This window comes from Augochlora pura, chromosome 11 (assembly GCF_028453695.1).
Source record: "Augochlora pura isolate Apur16 chromosome 11, APUR_v2.2.1, whole genome shotgun sequence".
Classification (NCBI taxonomy): domain Eukaryota; kingdom Metazoa; phylum Arthropoda; class Insecta; order Hymenoptera; family Halictidae; genus Augochlora; species Augochlora pura.
In genome coordinates, this window is record NC_135782.1 from 12,457,602 (window position 1) to 12,480,015 (window position 22,414).

General features: G+C 35.6%; 1 protein-coding gene across 3 annotated transcripts in view; it reads left to right on the forward strand.

Annotated features, from left to right (window-relative positions):
• Positions 1-22,414, forward strand: part of LOC144476690 (neural-cadherin) — a 573,745-nt gene that overhangs the window by 370,735 nt on the left and 180,596 nt on the right. The window lies entirely within an intron of this gene.

Genomic DNA, 22,414 nt, shown 5'->3' on the forward strand with positions numbered 1-22,414 from the left:
CCCCCCATTTCCCGGAGTTACAATATTTGAAAAACACCCTGTATACAGTTTTATAAAAGAAAATTAAAGTTCCTTTTCGACAATACATCCACTGCATTCTTATTTATTTTTTGGTTTAATTTCGACATCCGTTTTATTAGTTTCTCTATTATTTCTATTGCTACTAGGTATTTTCTATTATGTTCCACATGTTCATAAAACACATCGGAAAATGATGAGTGTCTTACCGAGCAAGGACTATGAAATGAACTCAGCATATATTTTCAATGAACATACAAATCTAATTTCGACAATATAATGTCATAGAATTCGCAGGCATTATCTAAATTAGATAAAATTCATTTATTTGAAAGAATGTTCCCCGGGCTTACATACAATGCTCGGGGCTATTTACAAAAGTATCGCAATTCTGCATAGGCTAACATAATGAATAATATACATATACATAGGTAAATAAGACAATATAAAAATATATAACAATAAAATGGCAACATTGGCACAATTGAATAAATAGAACACTGTACAAATATAAAGAGAGATATGTATATGGATAATAATAAATAAATATAAACACTGAAATGTTGCACAGTGGCAGAAATTACTACAATTTATATTAAATATGAAGGTGAAATGTTCGTCACGATTTGGGAATAGTTATTACAGTGGAAGGGTTTAAGAAAGCTATGTAGGTTTTACTGATTATTCCCCCCTTAGAGATCAGACCTTTAACTACCGAAGAGAACCGTATCGCATTTTCTTTCGGCAGTTCTTCTTCTTCCTTTCTCCACATGGTCGTGAGAGAGGTAAAAAGCTTTATCCTGTCATAATTTCTCGTTGCTATCGCCTGTAACATTTGCCGGGATATTGTATTTTGAATTTCAATCTTCTCCCGATTTTCCAATGAACCAGTAACGAGAAAGTAATGCTAGATTATACGGAAAGAATCGTACGACGAGACCCAAGTATTGGAATCTGAGGAACACATTATCACGGGTTGAAACTTTTCAACCGTGGCGGTAGTTCGAGCATACTTACTTTCATAAGAACCCTTCATAAAGTGTCGAAAGTGGTATCATAAGACGTGGCCATCGCGAAAGTATCAAAAGTATTACGCTTTTATAAAGAGAAACGCTTTCCTTGTAAAATCTCAGAAACACCAAAGTGGTATAAAGAGAAGTACTCCTTGTACGACGTCGAAAGTCGACGATTACCATGAACGTAACTATCACGATCTTCTTAACGCTACGATGCTGTTGCGAATGCATTTCACAAAGCATCCTTAACTCCATTGAAAGTGGTCTATTCGTTACAGAGAATAAAAACAGTGCAGTCGAGGAAATCCTCGAGTACAATGCGATTGACTTGATCTTTCAGTAAATTAATCTTTTCGTTAAAACATTGGAAATGTTTCGAAAAATCTACATTTTCGTAAATATTAGGTTGGTGGATATGACATATCGGATTTTTAAGTGAGTATATAAAACTGCATATTTTTTTTTTAAACTATTGATTTAATCAAAATGTGCCCCATTTGTTTCAATACACTTTTCCCAACGCGAGTTTCATTCATAGATGCCTGTCTTCAAGAAATTCTGATTTTTCGTATCAATAAACTATAGTATGGAATTTTTCAGATTGTCTCCATTTACATACTGTTTAGCCCATTAAAATTACGCATACGTCGTACGTCATAAAATATAAAATTTTATAAAATATAGATCTTCGCCAACCAACTTCCACTATTTAAAACATTTAGGACAGTTTTTACGAGCTAAATAGTATATAAATGAAGACAGTCTGAAATATTCCATATCAGAGTTTATTCATTCTAAAGATCAGAATTTGTTTAAGATAGGCATTTCTGTATTGAAATCTTGTTGAAAAAGGTGTAGTAAAGCAAACGAGGCGTATTTTGATTAAATCAACCGCTTTTGAAAAAAGATATACAGTTTTTGATATATTTACTTAAACATCCGACATTTCATATGCACCAACCTAATAATATCAAGTAATCAAAACATACTATTTTTCTTCGTTCGTTTAATCCTAGTTTGAGCTATTGAAGTAATATATTCATTTGTTTATTTGCTATATTATTTTTGTATATTATAATTTACGATTTGTCGGTGCACATCCCAGTATTAAAGCGATATATGTATTTACAAAAAGTACTGTTAAATGCACCATAATTGAAAAATCATGAAACTTGAATATACAATCATAGCTCTTCTTCTTTTGTTGAGATCGTTTATTGAGACAATCTAAATTAGTATCATTATTCTCATTGATTACTTTCTAATTGTGCGAATATGGTATCAAGATCCATAGCTTCGATAGTATATTTTAGGGTGATTATGTAAAATGACCAAAGGTGAAAGATACCATCACCAAAGGTATAATATATCTTTCGCACCTTGACGAATTCGAAAATAATAACTTAACGGTTTTCAACAATGTTTCGACAATTGGCATGGTTTTCACACATGTGGGACAAACTGATAAAAAAGTTTTTTAAACAAAAGTTATTGAATAATCACGTAACAACTATAATCAGCGGTCGAAATAATTGGCTAAAGCTTTATTTTATAGTAAATTGAGATCACGTTGATTTTGTTGAGTAGGTAATTACTACCTTACATTATTAATAGAATTAATCAGATCAAGGACCAAAAGAGGCGTGATTGGTGGGAAACGTGATACATGATGAGAATGATGTTAAAACTGGTTACAACGGTGGTAAAAGTAGAGACTGAAAGTTTTATCAAAATTTAGAATCGTATTTCTATTGATCCAATGTTTGCCAAAAAATGATCTATGTTTATTATGTTTCTCTTTAACTAAAGTATGAAATAAATTATGCTATAAAACCAATAGCGTCTGTTTTCTTATAAAAATGAAAATTTTTGTAATAAAATCGTAATTCCTTTCGTTTGTCAATCGATGCATCTTTGATTTCTTTTTTGAAAAGTATGACACATTTTATTTTGAAAATATATTAGTCTAAGATATATTTTTGTCCCGGACACATATGTAAATTAATATACTGCGCGTTTCGTCAGTTACAAAAAAGAAAAGAGGTAGCAGAAGAAACGAGAAACACGGTGTACAAATAAAAAGTAGAAACAGGTACAAACACATGTTGCTTTATCCTTGGAGTTTTTGGTTTACCTGAATCTCATTGTGCAGTTTCCGAATTCTGCCATTTCAAATTTCAACTGAATACAAACGGAAATTGCAGGGCTTATTATTAGTCGAAATCCTATCTACATATTTGCTAGGTTCATGTTCCACTTAATTGGTTAATGAATTATACGAAACGATTTATATGTTATTTAGTCTATAAGAAATAGCGTGTTGAAAATATATTGACTCGTCAACGTGGAAACAAATTTCAAACTTAAAAGATATTCTTTGGGAATTTTGTGAAAAAGTGAATGCTTTTTAGTTTACAAGCATTATAGATGAGAGAACATTAAATAGGTTCGATAATTCTGTAGCTGTTCATAATAGAAGGAAATAAAGCATATTTTAAACATTTTATTTATTTTATTATCGAAAAAGCAAAAGTGGCAAACAAATAAAAAGATAAGATATACGGTGTTTGCAGAAACGTTCTAGCTGAAACAACTGCGCGCAAGAGGTTCGCAGAGTTAAGAATAAAGAATAACGATTTATGAGTATTTCGTGAAATTTTTTTTACGTAATCATCAGTTATTGCACCTTTTGATTTCCATTTATTTAGATATTTGCAAAAACTTGAACTCTTTAAATAACTTGAAGAACTACTTTGAATCAGTTTTCGCCGCAATATGGGAGAAATTCTGGGGGATGGAATATTTAAGTTGTGTGGAAAGTGGAGAAATTTTGTAGAACAAAGTGTCGAACAAAATACATAATTGAATAAGTACATATACAGTGACTCCCCTTAATATTCGGGCACCTTTTATAACGCAATATTTTTTTCAGAAGTGGAATAAACGATTTGAGATTGTTACTAGATTAAATTGTAATTAGTCTTTTATAATTCTATTACTTCTGACGACAAAAAAATTAAAAAATCTCGTTTCTTAACTTTTCTATCTTAGCCTATAACGGATTTAAAAAATGCGTTTTTACCAATGTTTTAATTGCAGAAATTGCAGATTTCTTCCGATTTTTGACTCTTTTCATCAATAGATGTGAGAAATTTGCAGTTTTTAAAATCATTTAACGCTTGTAATTTGACCGATTTCGATGTTCGGCATTCACATAGCTTACCGCGATTTATACATTTTTTAAACGTCAATATAGACTCGGATAAATTTTGTTTCGTATTGTCATTCCAAATAATAGCAAAACTGTAAGAAAGTATTTTAGTCGTTTATATTATACTAGTTCCTCTATCAATCGAAAAAGAATCAAATCATTTAGTCCAGTTTTAAAAGATGTATTGCATTTAAAAAAGTGTTCGAATATTGATACAAGTCACTGCATATCGATATACATATACAGAGTGTCCTCACAATCGTTAAATGCGTGGTTCCTAAAGTAATTTGAAGTAACTTTTTCCTGAGCGCCTTCCGTTATTAACAAAAACACTGACCAATGAAAAGAAAATTCGGCTAGGCGGTGCGAGGCGACACGAGGCGGCTGGGCAAACGAGCAGACGAAGCTCAGTTTTGCTCTTTGGCTCGGTCGCCTTGCGTTAATTGATTTCGCCTCTCATTTCGTTATTAGCCCGTAAATAAAACCACGAATTGCATTTTCTCTAAGGAGAAAATGATCTCAAATAACCCTGGAACTCCTAATTTGTCGATTTTGAGTAACTTTTGTTAAATCCTGTAGAAATGTCGCCTTTGAATTCACCTGAAAAATCAGCACAAATTTTCTGAACCATCGAATAACTTTAAACATTTGATTATATATTTGAATCAATAAATATTCGGCCGCCGATATACATGGAATAAAAATCGATCAAATTTTCACTAAATCCTCTAATCCTACGTGAATCGTTGCGCTTCTCTTCGCAATCGTATGGCGATTACCACGTTGCGCGTTAAATCCTCAATTTTGATGCTCGAGATAAATCGCTACATTAGTCGACTCTTACAACGTTTTACAAGCAGATTACTTTTACGATTTCGCGTCATATTAAATTGCGTAATTGAGCTATCGTTGGTATATCCATTTTTATAATACAACAAAATTATTATATTTGACAAACACCGTACGATCCGACAATCTCCACGTTCAAAGATGTATACAGTTGCTCAAGAAAACATTCAAATACTCTCTCGATAAAAATGATTCTTTTCAAATTGGATCAAATGATCTTTGTCGACATAAATGTTTAAAAGAAATTCTCCAGAAATTACAAATGATAAAAATAACAAACGAAATAGAATTATGTTTGTTAACTTTATCATTCGGGTCTATCATAAATATTCAAACAATGCATTTCGTATATCACAGCAACCTACATACACGTATGCATGTTATTCAAATTTGGATAATACAGAGACAATCATCAGACATCAATAGATGTAAATATTCCCAGATTTATTACATATCGATTAGGAGCCGTAAAAATCCACAATATTTATTATCTTTAATCATTTATAGATCATGACAAAATGAACCAATTTCAATGTTTTTAACATATTTTTTACAAAACGCATTGTTTGATGCTCCTTTATATGCTTAGATAAAAGAAGTTAATAAAAATTGTATTTTTATTTTTTTCATCATACCAACAAATTATAATTTTTGCCAAAATCTGTCCTGGCATTGCGTAATAAGCTAGTCTTCCTAAGATCTGAAAAATATGCAAGTCTTTCAATCCAATTTCAAGAAAGTTATTCCGTTTTAGAAGCAATTGGAATATTTTGAGGGACGAATTTGTGGCAAGTTTTCGATACACTAAACTGTTCGAAATTAATTTCATCCTTTTTAGTGCTAAAATGAATTTAATTAAATGGTATACAGAGTGTTATTCCATGTAATTGTTGTCACGATTTTACGAGCACTTCCTACAGTCCAACAAAAAAATGTTCCCAATAAAAGTGAATCAGTTTTTTGATCAGCTGCAGACTACAATATAAAAAATTAAAAAAAAGAATGATGTATTTGAAAAACCAAGATCACTAGTGTCAAGAAGAATTCAACGACCTGTTGTACCATGACCTTTGGATAGTCTTGTAAAAATGAAACATAAAATGAATGAAATGAATACGTTTTCATTGAAAATTTTTTTAGTTTACGTCGAACCAACTCGAAATATGACACATCTAAAGTAGCAGCGTTTTATTGATTTCACATGTTTCGACGTCAAGGTCGTCCGAAGGCTATTGCACAACAGGTCATTGAATTGGTCATGACACGAGTTACAATAATACGAAGTAAAAAATATACCACGCAGTTTAAAAATATAAAGGTAACTTTGATTTTTTGGAATGAAACATTGCTTCCGAAATGTTTCACATTGCAGCCTGTACTTGGTCAAATCACTTTCGATGGGAACATTTTTTTTTCAGTTACATGAAACACTTTGGGTAATCGCGTTCACATCGATAACCACCCAACACGTTTTAATAGACGCTGATTTCATAATATTAGGGTGTCCCATAAGTTTTTTCCCTTTTTGATGCGAAAAGCATACACGATATTTGTTGTTTAAGGTGGATTTATTATGTTATATATGAATCGTTCTGTTCTATAACCTTCTTCCTTCTCTCAGGAAGCCTCATTATGCCCCCTTCCAAAATTCTTCAAGCTTATTTGCAAAATATTCATCTAGGTACGTTTTTATTTCGCTTATGGATTTGAAAGATTTAAAGGAGAGAATTTTTTAAGGAGAGGAACACGTAATAATCGGATGGAGCAAGGTCTGGGGAGCTAGGAGGATGAGGTAGAACGTTACAATCAAACTGTAATAATTTTTGCATTACGGCCAACGCAAGAAGCAGTCTTGCGTTGTCGTTTTTCTGTTATGGCGCCTTTTTAATTCATCCAGTTGATTACAATATTTGTCAGCATTGATCGTATCACCTTGGGGAAGGAGCTCGTAGTACACTACATCTTCCCAGACCCACCAAATGCACAAAAGAACCTTCTTCGGATGAAGTCCAAGCTTCGCAACAGTTGAAGGTCTATTTTCCTTGGACCAAGTTCGTTTTCGATGCACATTTTGGTATAAAATCCAAGTTTTGTTTCCAGTGACAAGCCTATTTGAGAAAGAATCCCTTGCATGTCGTTGGAGAAGCAAGTCGCACGTAGAGACGCGGTTCATAAGGCCGGTTTCCGTAAACAGGTGTGGAACCCAATCTTCATATCGATTCGCATATCCCATCTTAATTAAATGCTTATGTACCGTTGTCTTGGGAATATTAGTGGCATCCGCTATCACGCGCACACTATATCGCGGATTTTCAGTAAGCACAGTCTTGATAATGTCCGTATCCGTCATTGCTGGGCAGCCGCTGCGGTCTTCATCTTTCAACTGAAATAGCTAGGTCTAAATTTTCTAAACCAATTGCAGACGGTCCTAAATGGTGCAAATCTCGTCGGCAGTGTCCTTTGCACTATTGCCTTTTTTAAAGCAATGAAGCATAACATGCCGCAAATGCTTCTTTTGTATCTCCATATTGAACGGTGCAGAAATTTTTTTAAAAGAGACTTTGTCACCAACGAAACATACTTTGAAAGAGTTATGGGACGACTGAAACCGATGCTATAAACGGCTAAGAGATAAGCCTGTATGTTTATATAAAAACAGCCACTTAAACTCACTCATAATGTGGCGCGGAAAGAACTTATGAGATATAATACTATGTTCTAGCGTCAAAATTTTATCATTGGAGAATGTTCTATATGGTAACTGGTCAATCTCGTATTGGACCGACGTAGAATGCGAAACAACACTCGACATAATCCGAGCGCAGGAAATACGCCAGTCAATCCATTTCACTGCGATTTATGTGATAATCACCGGGCACTGTCTAGAACCATTCTCTGTGTCTCGGCTCCGGTAGATCGTGGTCGTGGTCGTGGCCGTGTATGAAATTGTTCTCGGACCACGTAACGGGACATCTGACTATAGGGATGTCTTGCCTGTCAGCGTTGTCGGTGTCCCTGTTGTCAGCTTCCACGCCATGGTCCGACAATATAGCGTTGTTTACGTACACACCGGGGGTACACTCGTACACAAAAGTGGGTCGTCGGCTGTGAAAAGACCGGTCGGACAGGTTTTACAGTTTTTAACTAAAATTGGATTGAAAGTAAACACGATGGGGGAGTATCGAGTAAAGCACGGTTGACTTTCGCGATGGCTTAAGATGGATGGATAGACTCTCGAGGCTCCTTCACGACGTTTACTCAACGACCTGCGATCGATTTTCGATCATATCGGAAGGCGATACGACGTACAGACGGGTAACAATGCTGACCATAATACCGCTCGACGATTTTGTATCGTTGGGAACTGGAGCGATGCGGGGAATAAGATCTCATTGTCGGTGAAACTTCGAACGTTAAGAGCACGATAATTTTTCGGCATTCCCGTCTACGTCTTCTTCGAGTATACCGAGAAATTTGCATCCATGTAACATTTTTCTGTTGTTCGCAACCCCTTTCAATGTTTATCGTATTTATATAAAATTTCATTTACGATGCTCTTTATATGATTTACAATATCAATATACTAGTAATATAATCCGTATTGCAATCATATATTGTTAACATAATGAGGGACTGAATTGAATAACAACTTTTTCGAAACTGGACTAAAGGATTTTAATCTATTCGATGATAGAGGAACTAGTCTGCTGAACAACGACTAAAATACTTTTCTCCGATTTTGAATTCTTAAAACATATGTTTTGTGAATCTTGATAACTTTTAACATGCACACTGAAAGTTTCATCCAAATCGGTCTATGTTGCTCAAAGTTACAAACAATTCAAGATCACAAAAATCACAGCTTTATCCCAATCTTTGGCATTTCCGATCAATATGTGTGAAAAATCCATAGTTTTTCAAATCTCTTAACTTGCAAGTTGACTTTGCGTTGACGGATTTCGATGAAACTTTCAGCGTCGTGCATTTACATATACTAGATTTATAGAACGCATTTTTAAAATTTTTACTACAGGTTCAGATAAACTGTTTTTTATTTCTTTTGTAATTTCAAGTAATAGAAAAATTAGAAAAAAGAATTTTAGTCATTGTCTAGTAGATACCACCTCTATCATCTAAAAAAATTCAAGTGCCGTTTTATCCGGTTTTCAAAATAATTTTGTGTTTTAAAGAGGGTCCATTAAATTTTGTTCCCCACTGTGTAACGCAAAGTCATAAAAATAATGAAAAAAGTAAATAATTCTTGTATTACAATTTTCCATTTTAGTCAGCATTGAAATGGTTAACCCATCATAGCTGCTTCTCATTAAAATCGATACATTGTGATTAACGGGCGAGTAAGATCGTGCAATTGAATATTCATTTTCATGTGTGATATTTTTATTCTAGAATCTGTCAGAAAATTTCTGAATAGATTGAGGTTAACGATGTAATATTTTATGAGATATCATTTACATATCATATGAGATGTTAAATATTAATTCGTTTGGAAAGTCGTCTTGTTTTTCAAAATAATATCGTCTTGTAAGGATTCTAAAAAAGTACTTGATTCGGTATCTTGTTAATAAAAAGCAGAATTTCTACCAGCATGTGATTTGAAAACCACAAGAGAAATGACAAAAAATTGTTTTTACCCTAAACATTAGAAAATCGTCTCCCGTTTTCTCGTGAAAGAACGAAATTACTTTTCCAACGATCCCACACAATTTCATAGCTATAAAAAAAGATGTTTCAACAAACTGTATTGTACCGAAATTGAATTGAAATCGGCGTGCCACACTTGGAAGCATTCCCTTAGTTTCTAATATAAATTTCATCGATATAAGTTTCCAAAAAATCCGCTGAAAAGTTTTCCGCGCTACCAATCAATCATCGGACCATCCGACAAATTGAATATTTTTTGCAGCAGTCGAGCTCGTTGCGAACGCGCTGACGCAAATACCATAACCAGGGGATACATTGCTGATATTCCGAAACGAATCTTGACACGGCGACACTGGGGGGAGCGCATGCGATTCTCACGAGACCGAACCTGTTAAAAAAATCGCATGGTCGAGTGAAAATTCCAGCGGAAGACAAACAGTTCCGCGTGGCCGAGGGCTGAAAAACTCGATGATTTGAATGTTGCGAGCCGGGAGACGACTTTCAGTAGGACACCGGGCGGATGAAAAGCGTGCGGGCGGTCGACGTTCATCGACGCGATAATATACCGGGTGTCGTGATAGCCGGCAAAGCCGCGGCCGAGTATCCATAGACGCGGCATTCCAACGATTTCGGATGTGCGCGACGACACAGTATATCGACGGAAAGGGTGGATTGTGCGCTCCCGACTGATTTGCCGCGGCTGCGCGAATCTGGGCTCGAGCTGCGACTTCGGTACACCCGCTGGCCTGTTCGTGCCGCGTTCTTCCTGTACCCTCGTGGCCTCGTGGCTCTGTACTTCTCGGTGCCCGCTCCGTACTCGTACTCGCGCACCTGTACCGGGATCGGGACCAAAACAAGTAGTGGTGCGAGTGCAGGTGCCGGTGCAGGTGCAAGTGCTAGTGCCAGCAAAAGTGCTCGTGTCAGTGCCACGCACACCGGACTTTGCTCGCGCCGTCGGTCCTACTGCCGTCGACTCCGACGCCGACGCCAACCCCGACGCCGACGCACGGCGCGGATGCTCGACGGCGCTCGACGGCGCTCGACGGCGCTCGACGACGCTGCCGCTGCCTCCACCCCCACCTCACCCTCGCATTGCTCCTTCCACTTTCTCTCGGTTCGGACATTCACTGGCGCGCACACTGACTCGTTCGCTTGCTCGTTCGTTTACTCGGACGTTCGTTCACGGCACGAAATACACCGCGATAAAAACATGTCGATGACAGGCGCCGCGCAGGACGCGACGATTCATCAGTGACGGCCCGTTGAGGGACCAACGGTGTCACGATATAGAAACTCACCGGCGTATAAACCGCGGAATATACGCTTGGATACCGCGGCCGATCACACATTCCTTCACGGTGTCCACAGTGAATGGTGTAACAAAGCAAACTTTATTTGAAAAAAAAATAAAAAACCCGCAGAGTGTCGGAGGAATTCGCGCATGCGATCATCTTCTTTCTTCGTCCGTTCAGTCTGCCGTTTTTCCTTTCTAACTTTTTAATCTGTTCGCCGAATATTTACGGTTGGTTCCCTTTTTTGTTTTCGCACTGTGCTCGCGAGTGACGAACGTGTGTCGGTGATTTCCACGGAGGAAAATTGACGGTCGTGTGTAAAAGGACCGGTGCAGTGTTGTGTCAGCCAGTTCAGTGTTCTCCGGCGCGGCGGTTTACGATTCACGATTCACGGTTGACGATCCACGATTCGTGATCCACGGCTTTTCGTGGTCGAATCAGCGAGCCGATCTGACATCGTACAATCCCGCATCCTCATTCCAGTAAATCGTTTATGCGATGAAAGTGGTTTAATGGTTGATCCGCTAAAACTCTTCTGGGTTATAACCAACAGCACTTATTTAGGTATGTGAAATCCGTGGCATGTACCGAAACCGCCGTTCCCGATTGCGCGATCACGTGTGATCGTTTCGAGTCGCAGGAGTAGATGGGAACCCGATGCTTTTAAATCCCAGCGCGAAAAACAACTGCCCGACGGGGTTGTAGAGTTTCCGCGTCACGATCGGTCTTCGAGAAATTTGATGAGACCCGAGCTACATACTTCGGTGCTTCTCGAGCCATGCCGAAGAACGTGTCGTTCGGTTAAGGAGACCGTTCTTCCTTGATCTTCCGCGCTTCTAATAAAAAGTGAACAAAGCTGTCGCAATCTGTGCAACTTGACAGGAGATATATCAATGTTGCGAACAAGATTGCGAGATGCGCGTAAGAAAGCACAATATACACTTTGAATAGTTCTCAAAGCATTTCTCCGGCGACAGTTGAACGTTTCTAGCAGTGAGATAACCGGTCGTACGGCAAACGGAAACGATCGTCGCTCGAGAAATATCGCGATTTAGACGTCGCGTCGTGGACCGGTGCACAGATTGCTGGGACAGCTCGACGAATGCGTGTTCGTAAATTCGGAATTCTGCAAACCTATGTGTGCTTTTTCCGAATGTAGCAGTCTCGTGCAAGTACTCCGTTTAAGTGAAGGATATTAAGCTTTCGAGAATCGGAGTTCTGAACGGAAATAAGATTGCAGAAGTATACAGTCAAGTGTTGATAAAGTCAGGATGTAATCTTCGTTGTTTCGATGGACATCGGTTAGGATTTAGAATCCGTGTCTGCACCGTCGTTCGGTGGTACGAAGCCTCGCATGCTACGCGGATTCGGAAATAATACCGATTTCCTCAAAGTCATTCTATTTCGGGGAAAATTCGATTATCGCTTAGAAAAATAGTTTCCAAGGAATTTATCGTACGTTCAACGTGTTCCGTTTTCTCGAAAACTTTCGAGAGAAGCAATATGAAGTATACGAGATAAAACGATGGTCCGATGATAAACTGTTTCTACACACGGCCGATGCGTGTACTATATGTATATACAAAAGTGTGGAGTCACAGTTTGGAGACTGCACTTTTCTTGAACGCTCTCGGAGAGAAGGACGTGCAGAGAGATGGAATTTTTTTCATCACAAGTTTACGTTTTCCCCGATGGTTAACACTTTGCTCTCTGGGTGCACCTGTGGCGTGACAATAATATATTTTGATGAAAGTTCTTAACTCGCCGCCGTCGCAACGCTATGCTACGATATTGCAGCAGAAATAGATTAAATTGCAGTTATCTGAGAACAATATCAGGGTTCGGATGACAGAACAGTTACTCAACGACAGTCCTAGATGTCATTTTTATTTTGTTTGCACTAGAAATTCTTTCGCATACAGGCTGCCTTAAATTGAGCCGATAGCATGCGATACGTATTTGAGCTCTGTGTTCGTATGAATAGTAGCTTATTTGTTTTGCTTTCTAATCCAATGAACGCTCCAAACCAGGTAGTTTTGTAGAAATGATTCAATCTTGAAATTGAACTTGGAGACAACGGAATTCTGAATAGATGGAGAGCCGCGGATAGCAAAACGATTTGTGCGGGTGACAATGTTTCGTTCGTGGTTCGACTGGCGACGACCGGTTGCAGCCGAAACCGGAGGTAAAGTAGTGGGAAAACGCGTAGCGCGTCGGAAAACGTGTGGAATGCTAGTGAAGTGTCCGCGTAAACGATGGAAATTCTCGTTACGTTGTTGTTTCTACGCCGAAAACAGGACACTTGGTGAACAATCATCCGATGCGGCAGGAATCCCGTAGTTTCCGCGTGTGGGATCGATCGATGAGTCGCGTTATTTTGAAAAGGCGCTAGATGCATACATTGTAGGTGTATAACGACACCTCGGCCGACCAGCTCCGGTGTACGCGCACAATTGGGATATCGTTCCATTCAACCGACGGAAAATCAATTCGGCTTGGTAATTACGATGCGCCCCGTCGACGAAGGCAGTTGCGACGGCAACGACAGCGTTTTCTGTGCAGCGCGTACACCGCACCACGCACCCAGAGGAGCCTTTGAGTTTTCTCGCGTATAGTTCGCGGAAGACATCGCCGGAAAATATTGAAAACGATGATCGAACGCCGTGTAAACGTATGAATTCTGCTGGTTCAAATAATGCTCGAACCTGGATATCCTGGACTGGTATGCGTGGAATCCTAGGCGACAATCTCGCGAAACGCTCTACCCTCTTTAACGACATTCGACGAGAATTTGCTCGAGCGCCAGAGCCAACGAGGATTTTCAGATTTAATTTGACGATGCGACGATAAAAGTGCACTTCTCGTAAACAGAATGGGCTAGATACTCAGTTTATCGTGGTGTCTTTCAAGTAGTTGAAAGATATATGGCATGCTTAAGCAACGAAGTGGGTTGTTGTGTATCGAGTCCCTGGTTAAGTAGCGTCTTTATTGAAAAAGGGTTTAAGTCGGAACCATTAATTCTCACAGCTATACGGAACATATTTATTGCTTTTTTCCCTCCTATTTATCTACCATAAGCACTGCGAAATTATGCGATTTTCTGGGCATTGAATTTTCTTTAAGAAACCACGGAGCGATTTATCTTTATACGCAATTCTAAAAAAAGTGTTGTGTAAAATATACAATTAATATTTTTGCCAATACTTGCTCATAATACTTGGATACCTTCTATTCGGAGTGATTTTACTTTTTCCACTTATAGAATAGTTTAGAGTAGACAGAAGTATTTCCGAAAGAGATTAATATAAACGTTTCAACTGAGAACTAAACTTAATTACGTGGCTTTTCATTATAGCTTTAGTTGTAAAATTGACAAACATATACATTTTACTCATTTTGATTCAATGAGCAATATTAGTGCCAGAATTTAATTATAAAAAAGGAGAAAAAAGGCATAATTAAATACACGACAATGTTTTAACGGCGAGCGTATTTCAATAAAAATATATAACGCCCGAAAGAGTACAAAATCAAAACTAATTAACGTGCAACAATTTGTTATATGCTCTTCTGTTTGAAGTTTTTATCCCACTTTAAAAAGAAACAATTTATGCGGAAATATGATAAAAGTGGGGAAGAAATTTATAAATATAAGTTTTCACTCTTATACCATTGCGATTTCGATATTTCAATAATATATATTAATTGCAAGCTGTCAGAATTATTTATTTGTTGGACAGATGAAAGAATTTCGAGAGGATTACACAATATAAATCAATCAATATTTATTTCCCAGTTGCTACTTCCACGTTTACCAAACGTTAACAGAATATTATAATGAAATGTGTGACCGTTTTATTGTTCGTGTAAGTATTGATTAAAGGCCATTAGTTTTATCAAGGGATTTATTAAAGTAGACAGGAACAGATGCTTTATCGTTACTGATTTTCCTTTTAGTAAAAAATTTTCCTTTAGTTAAAGTTTTACTATTTATTTTTTCATTTCGCAGAATCAATAATTCTAGAACCATTGTAATTAATAAGAAATAGAAATAATAGTTTAATCGATTGGTTTCATTTTCTAACTAATTGAAACATATTTTATTAAAATGTATCTATGTAAATATAAAATTTGTTTTTGTATATTTTGTAAAAAGAATAGCATAACGTAGTGATTTCTCGATCGATCTCTATTTAACCGTCTTAGTACCGAACGACGATATATCGTTGTTGGCTATTGTTAGAAAGTTATTTTTCTTAATATTTTTAATAAACAACAATTTCATTTCATATGTTTTCTCCCCTTTTTGAATTTGTTATTTATCAGGCTTTTCAAAATTCTTGCAATTTCTTTTCGAAACTTTATCAAACTTCGTCAAACGAGTTTTAAACATTTCGCTCGGTTACAGACTCTTTTGGCCGGTATTAAGAGGGTTAATATTAGAAACATAATTTTAATAATATAAAACAAGAATATTAACGATATTATGAACAACATTATCAATGATATATAAATGCAATATGTCACGTAACTGGTGGTACAACTAATGCGAGACGGCGATCCTATTTTCAAAATTCTGATAAAAATGTAGAATAGAGATTGTTTATTTCTGGCACCGTTTTCGAGAAAAATCAGTTTAAAGATTAAAGGAAGACGCGCGCCGCTATTGTATGGGAATCGCCTGGGGCGTTTGATCATGGCCAGTCGATTGTATTCGTACCGAGGCATGTGAATCTGACGGATTCTCAAACTGATTTTTCTCGATAACGATGCGTCGAATAATAAAATTCTCTTTTATACTTTTATCTAATTTTTTAATGTAGAATCACTCTACCACCTGTTTATACGCCCACTTGATCATATCTATTTCAAACTCAATTAGTAAACATGATCAATATACTGTTATTTAGCTGATTACTACCTGCTTCATTGTAATTGAGATGTTGTTTGGTTCTATAATTTCTGCGGTAATTAAAATCATTTGAAAAAACAAACAGTGTGGTCTGTCCAATGAATAAGCAGTTCCTGTATGATATAAAACAGTAACGTTAATTTATGCTCTTTCACATTGAAATGTATACAGCAATGTTATTATATCATACAAATTTTTAACAGATGTTATTTTGTAAAAATTTATCAATTTAATCTGTGTTTCTTTATTTAACATTCGATGCATTTTCATTAAATCGTACAGCATACTTAAAAGAAAAAGATATGACTACATATTACGTTACAATTGTTTTTAGGAATGCATGAACTTAAAATCTGTTGCAAAATGATACGCTAGCGGTAATATCGTGTTGCATTTATAATCAATTAATAACGTACTATAAATATTTATTTCATAAACTTATTTAACTATCAGTCGCTATTAGCTAACGGCGAACTTTTTTACCGTTTTCGGGAAGTAACGACCAATAGCTGCGTCAACGGGGACAGCTTGTAACAGGGGGAATGTAAACACAAAGGTACCTACTTGTCGCATAAGGATTATACTTGACAGACCCTTTTAACGAAGTGGCGACGTTCTTGCATACCGAAAATAAAATTTCTGGCCTTCGTACTTCTTACCTGTTTTTACTAAAATTCAAATCTTAGTCGGACAGAATTGAAAATTCTAGAAGTCAACATAAGTGGAAAATTGTTGAGACCTCTCCAGCATTTCGAACCAAAATCCTGTTTACTGAAACCTCCAAAACTTTTTGCCATTTATTTTCGTTGTAAATTTTTCCTAGGTGTAATTTTATTTTATGACACTGCGATACGATTGAAAGGGTCGATTTAATGTAGTCGTGTTTGCGACAAGGAATGCTTAACCACTTCGGTACGAGCGTCGACTATAGTCGACGGCCACAGATGAACACGCACAGCCGAGTGTCGACTATAGTCGACGGCCGTGATATGAACGCACACGGCCGAGCGTCGACTATAGTCGAGTATAGTCGACTGCCAAGAACTTTTGCCTTATCTCTACAATTGCAGTGTTTACGTCCAGAAATAAACATAAATAAGCTTTTCTCGTCAAAGATCTGTGAAAGAGCAAAACGGATTCACTGTCGATGCACGAAGTAGCATGCGAATGGTGAGTGCCGGCTGTGGGCACAATTTCGTGGCCGATGCGCGCCGTACCGAAGTGGTTAATGGGGAGGTCAAGTTGGTAACATAACAGCAAAGAAATCTCGAGAAAACATGCCATCGCTTCCAAATTGCGAGTCTCGTGCAAAAATCGATTAGCGCGCACAATGGAACGGCAACTTTCACGACTTGACAGCACGTAAACTGCGCTTTAAATTTTCCGCGAGCTAAACAAACATGCCATATTTTACAAAGATGGCGGCACTAAAATGTTTGGCCGAGCTACATACATATATCAACGCCGATTACTCTGATCGGTAAAATGAATGCTCGCATTCTATCTTATTCAAATGAAGAGTGTTATTATAATACAATATTGGGTCGTTCGGAAAGTTCTTTTATCCTTTCATGAGAAAATGAAAGACGACTTTTTAATGTTTAAAGTAAAAAAGAAAGAAATTGATCAACATCTGTTTCAAAATATTATTCTCTTAGAACTCCTAAGAGAATAATTATTCTCTTAGAAATTATTATTCTCTTAGAACTCCTTCTTATTAGCAAAATACTTGAGTCAAGTTTTTTATCAACACTCTTTGAAAAACGAAACTTTTTTGAAAAACGAACCAATTTATTAAACATCTTGATAGAAAAATCTTAATATTTAAAAGATCTTATACATTTCACAGGCGACTAAGTAGGTTGAACATGTGTTCATTAAAAAGATTTATTAAAATTCATTTCATTAAAAGAAATTATAAAAAGAGTATGTTGAGTATTATAATCAACCAACGTAATTATTTCGTATACATAATTTAAATATAACATTGCATAGTAACTTGGCATAGGATATTTTTGTGAATGTATAGTTTCTGCATATTTGGCACAGATTTTTCCTTCGAGATAGTAATCATTTTTAATTATCACAGTTCTCAGCTAAAACAATTACCATTTATCGAATCGGAATTTTTTAATACTATTTACGATCTTGGTAACTGTATTCGTTTATTTTAAATAACTAGCTTCTGTGATTAATTCTGTAAGACTTACAAATTTATTAATGAAATAGTACAATATTATTGTTAAGCGCAACACTTAATTTGTACAATATATTATTAAATATAACAAATAAATTTTTTTATTAACTTTATCAATGTCATATTATGTGAGACTAGTATATAAAATTTATATATGCTATGAAGTGAATAGTGTCCTTTTTTTATGCAAGGGAGAGTATTGTGTTTACATTTTCCCTCTTGTTGCGGAAAGTATTATAGTAAGAGAGTGAATGTAAACACAAAGGTGTCTTCATGTAGCGTGGGGACTATAGATTAATGCGGGTAGTTGATGTTAAACAAATTTGTATTATCGATAGGCTTTATTCAGCGGTATCAATGAAATTAAATAATTATGTTTAATATGTTATGCAATATATGAAGAAGCACTTGCAAAGCATTGTGTTCACTTATTATTTATTTATTAATACACGATCTAAATGACAGATCTTTTTACATACATACTGGAGTAGGACAGAAATAAAGATAAACAAAGTGCGTTGGAAAATTATTATCACATGAAGCATAAAAAGTGCCTTTTTTTGAAGTACAAGTAGTCAAGCGATTGAGAAAGAGGAATTTTCAAACCAAAAGTGAATTTTCCAATAAGTTAATTCATAGTCATGGCATGCTATAGGCTACGGAAATAATCTCCGTGACAGATTGTCAGACGCGTGAAGCTTTAATTAACGTGTTAATTCTTTGGTGGGTCGTTTTTATGCAGTAGCCGTATAGGAATAGATGTACGAGTTGATGAGCAGACTTACCGTGGACATTTAAATCGATCAGGCAAATATCATCAAAGCCGTCGTTGCTAATAAATAATGTTTCAATCCAAAATTTTAATGGTTTCAGGGGTCATTTAAACTGATATTAATAAAGATTTTTCGGTGTAAACGGGGCGAGGATCTATGAAGATCAACTCATATTTTGAATGACTGAAGTTGGAGCTCGTAAGATTGATAGTATATCAATCGTTTGTACTCAATTGTTCAAGACAATGTAAACTGTAATTGTATTTAACTATTTGAACAGAGCACAATTAACATCGTTAATAAAATCGAGTAAAAATGCTATAGCTGCAGCTATCGGTCACTATTGATTGCCGTTGATCTCCGTCACCATTTTCGGCCAATAGCGGCCGATAGCTATGGAGAACGTAAACACCGAGGTGCCTTCTTGTCTCGTGAGAGTATACTCTCGTTTTAAAGTTAAGCGCTGTACTAAATGTTTATAACGATTCACATGCACTATATTATGGAATTGAGAAAGCATTGCATATTGCAAATTAAATTTTCGACACTAGAAAAAGCATTTGTTACAAAGTAATAAGGATTACTAAGATTCATATTAAATTCTTCTTTCGAGGAAATAAACTTTTAGACCGATACAGTTGCTACTTACTACTAATTAATTATACTGAAACGAAGACGTTAGAACACGACTTTGGACAATTCGAACAGGGCTTAGTGATCAACTTTAGAAAAGTGATTTAGCTTCATTCTACATACAAACAATGTTTTCCACAAGGATTGTCCGCGACTCGAAAAGCCAAAATTTTACAAAGAATGATTTTACCATTTTAGTGTTAATTCCAATAATTTCATAAATGTCTATGCTTCAATTTCATTGAAATTCTGAAAACAGAATAAACCATTCTCCACAAAATATTGAATTTAATTGAAAGTTACCAAACATTATTTTTATACATTATTACAAGGTCTAATTACGTAAACGATTATTAAAATTATTTTCTTCATTTTCGAATTAACATATTTAATTTATACAGAGTAGTGATATAGTTCGTATTGTAAGTGGAAGAGTTTCGTTTGACGGAGATTCCTGTTATCACTGTATTCGTAGACCGCGCAACACTCTAACTCGTTATAAGCCAGCCTATTGTAGTTTTAAAGAATATTTAATTTGAATAACGAAGCGTATAGGCACGTATAAGGATAATAAGAAAAGTATAGAAAGGTTCGCGGACTCGCCTCGGACTACTCGTTTTGGCTGCGGCTTCTATTCGATTTCTATTTTCGGCGATCGTCATTTATTAATTCTCACGTTTCCCGTTTCCATTTCCATGTACACACAGCACACAAACAAGCTTGAATATTGCGATCAAGTGTCGATAAATTGGTATACGCCATTTTCATTCCCTCTCATACTCCTCTACGTACGTGCATAAGAATTGCGCAATTTTGGCTGTTTTTTCGATTCTGTTGGTAACTCATTGCCAACTGTCTTTTCTTTCAATTCGATTTATCAAATTGCAATAGTTTCATCGGTTGTTTCAATAATTAAAAATTTTGTCATAGGGATCCCAAATTATTTGCATTTTTCATTCCAGTATGTAATGCTACGTTTTATGTATTATTTAAGGAAAAATCAAATGAATATCCATTTATTTAATATATTATAATTATATATCTGAAACAAATTGCTTCCAAAAGCTTATTCTATGCTATTATATATTATTATGTATATCACTCTTTTGGCACGTTTCCTTTTAAGTAAAATAATATGGTAATCTAAATGAGAATAATAGAAATAATTTTATAAAATAATGAAGTGGGCTAGACATGTTTAACATATACTTGTTAATATCCTTATGCACGTTTTAAAATGTTATTGATATACAAGATGATTCAATTAAAGTCAATATCAAAGTTATTTTTATTATTATGAAAATTAGAAAAAAAATGACCTTGCAGTATTTAAATGGTTTCGAAACGTGCATCAGATGGTAATAGAGAATTTATCCATCTATGTAATTGTCATTGTAATGTCTTTTTCAAGGCGGTCGACATTTTTTCTTATATTAACATTTATTCTGTATTGCGCGACATTCTTGTTCACATCAATACGAGTTGAATGATCTATGATATCGTGACATTGATATAAAAATAAGTTGAAATTTAAAGAATATAGAACGGTGCTCGTCACTTTGAGGATTTGTAATAAAATAAGTTACATCATTACTGAATTCTCTAGATTTCAACTGATTTTTTAATTGCTGAAATCCTCCAAGTCGTGGCATTATAAGTCATTGAAAAAATAAATTTCAGAAGAATGACCTTGGAATTTATTATTACAATGATCTTGGTAAAATGATTCTTTGTTGCCATCTTATGTTGCACGCATAGAAACCATTTAAATACCGCTTTGTCATTTCTTCTTACCTCCAGTTATAACAGAAATTAATTTGATATTGAATTTAAGTAAATCGCCTTCTATATTTTATTGTATAATGTTATAGTTATATCCCTAGACTGTACATTTTACGCACTTGAAAAAAATATAGTAAAACAAAATAAGAGAAGTAATTATTAAATGGAAGTTTAATCAAGATTTCGTTTTACTCAGCAGATTCTGAATATGTAATTTTCGTTTCCATAAAATAATTATTACGTAATATCTATATTTAAATAAAGATTCGGGGTTCAGTTATTACAAAGGAATCTCTGTAATATCTTATGCATTTAAAGTAGCTTATTAAGAACTTATTTGATCGTTCCCAATATTTAATACCGGCTTATTAGAACTGAAATATACAATCTCAACATTTCATGAAAAAAAGAACTGTTAAAATTATTCAAACTGTATTTTGAACTGGTCCGTAGAATGATTGTTCAACTTCAGTTACCGTGTAATGATACTTTAAAAATGGATTGGAAAGGATTAAATGCGGATACATGTTTTGTTCTGTAACTAGGTGGGCAAAGTTCTTATTACCGTTTTCGAGAAAAGCTTGCAAAACTACGGTCTATTAAAAAATGATACCTACAATAATAGTACAAAAAGTATATACACATATCCATATACAATATGGATAAATCCGGGAGATGACGGGTACCTAAGATCATTTAAAGTAACTCTTTTCTTAGCACAAATACAATCTGCCGCTTTATTTATAAATTATTAATGAAAAACAGTGACCATTGAAAGGCGAGCACGGTTGAGGCACGTCATCCGAGCCAACAAGAGGACAGAGCTCAGTTCCCCTCATTGGCCCGACCACATTACGCCAAATGATCTCTCCTGCCATTGGTTACCTTTTTTCATTAAATAACTAGTAAATGAAACCGTGAATTGCATTTCCGCTAAGAATGAAGTTACTGCAAATGGCTTCAGAAAGTCCTCATTTATGGGCTGCTATCAAATTTTAATCTGATGCGAAAGTTGTGGTAATGATAATATAACATGTCATTTACACCTTTGTGGAGGTCTCCCAAGTGA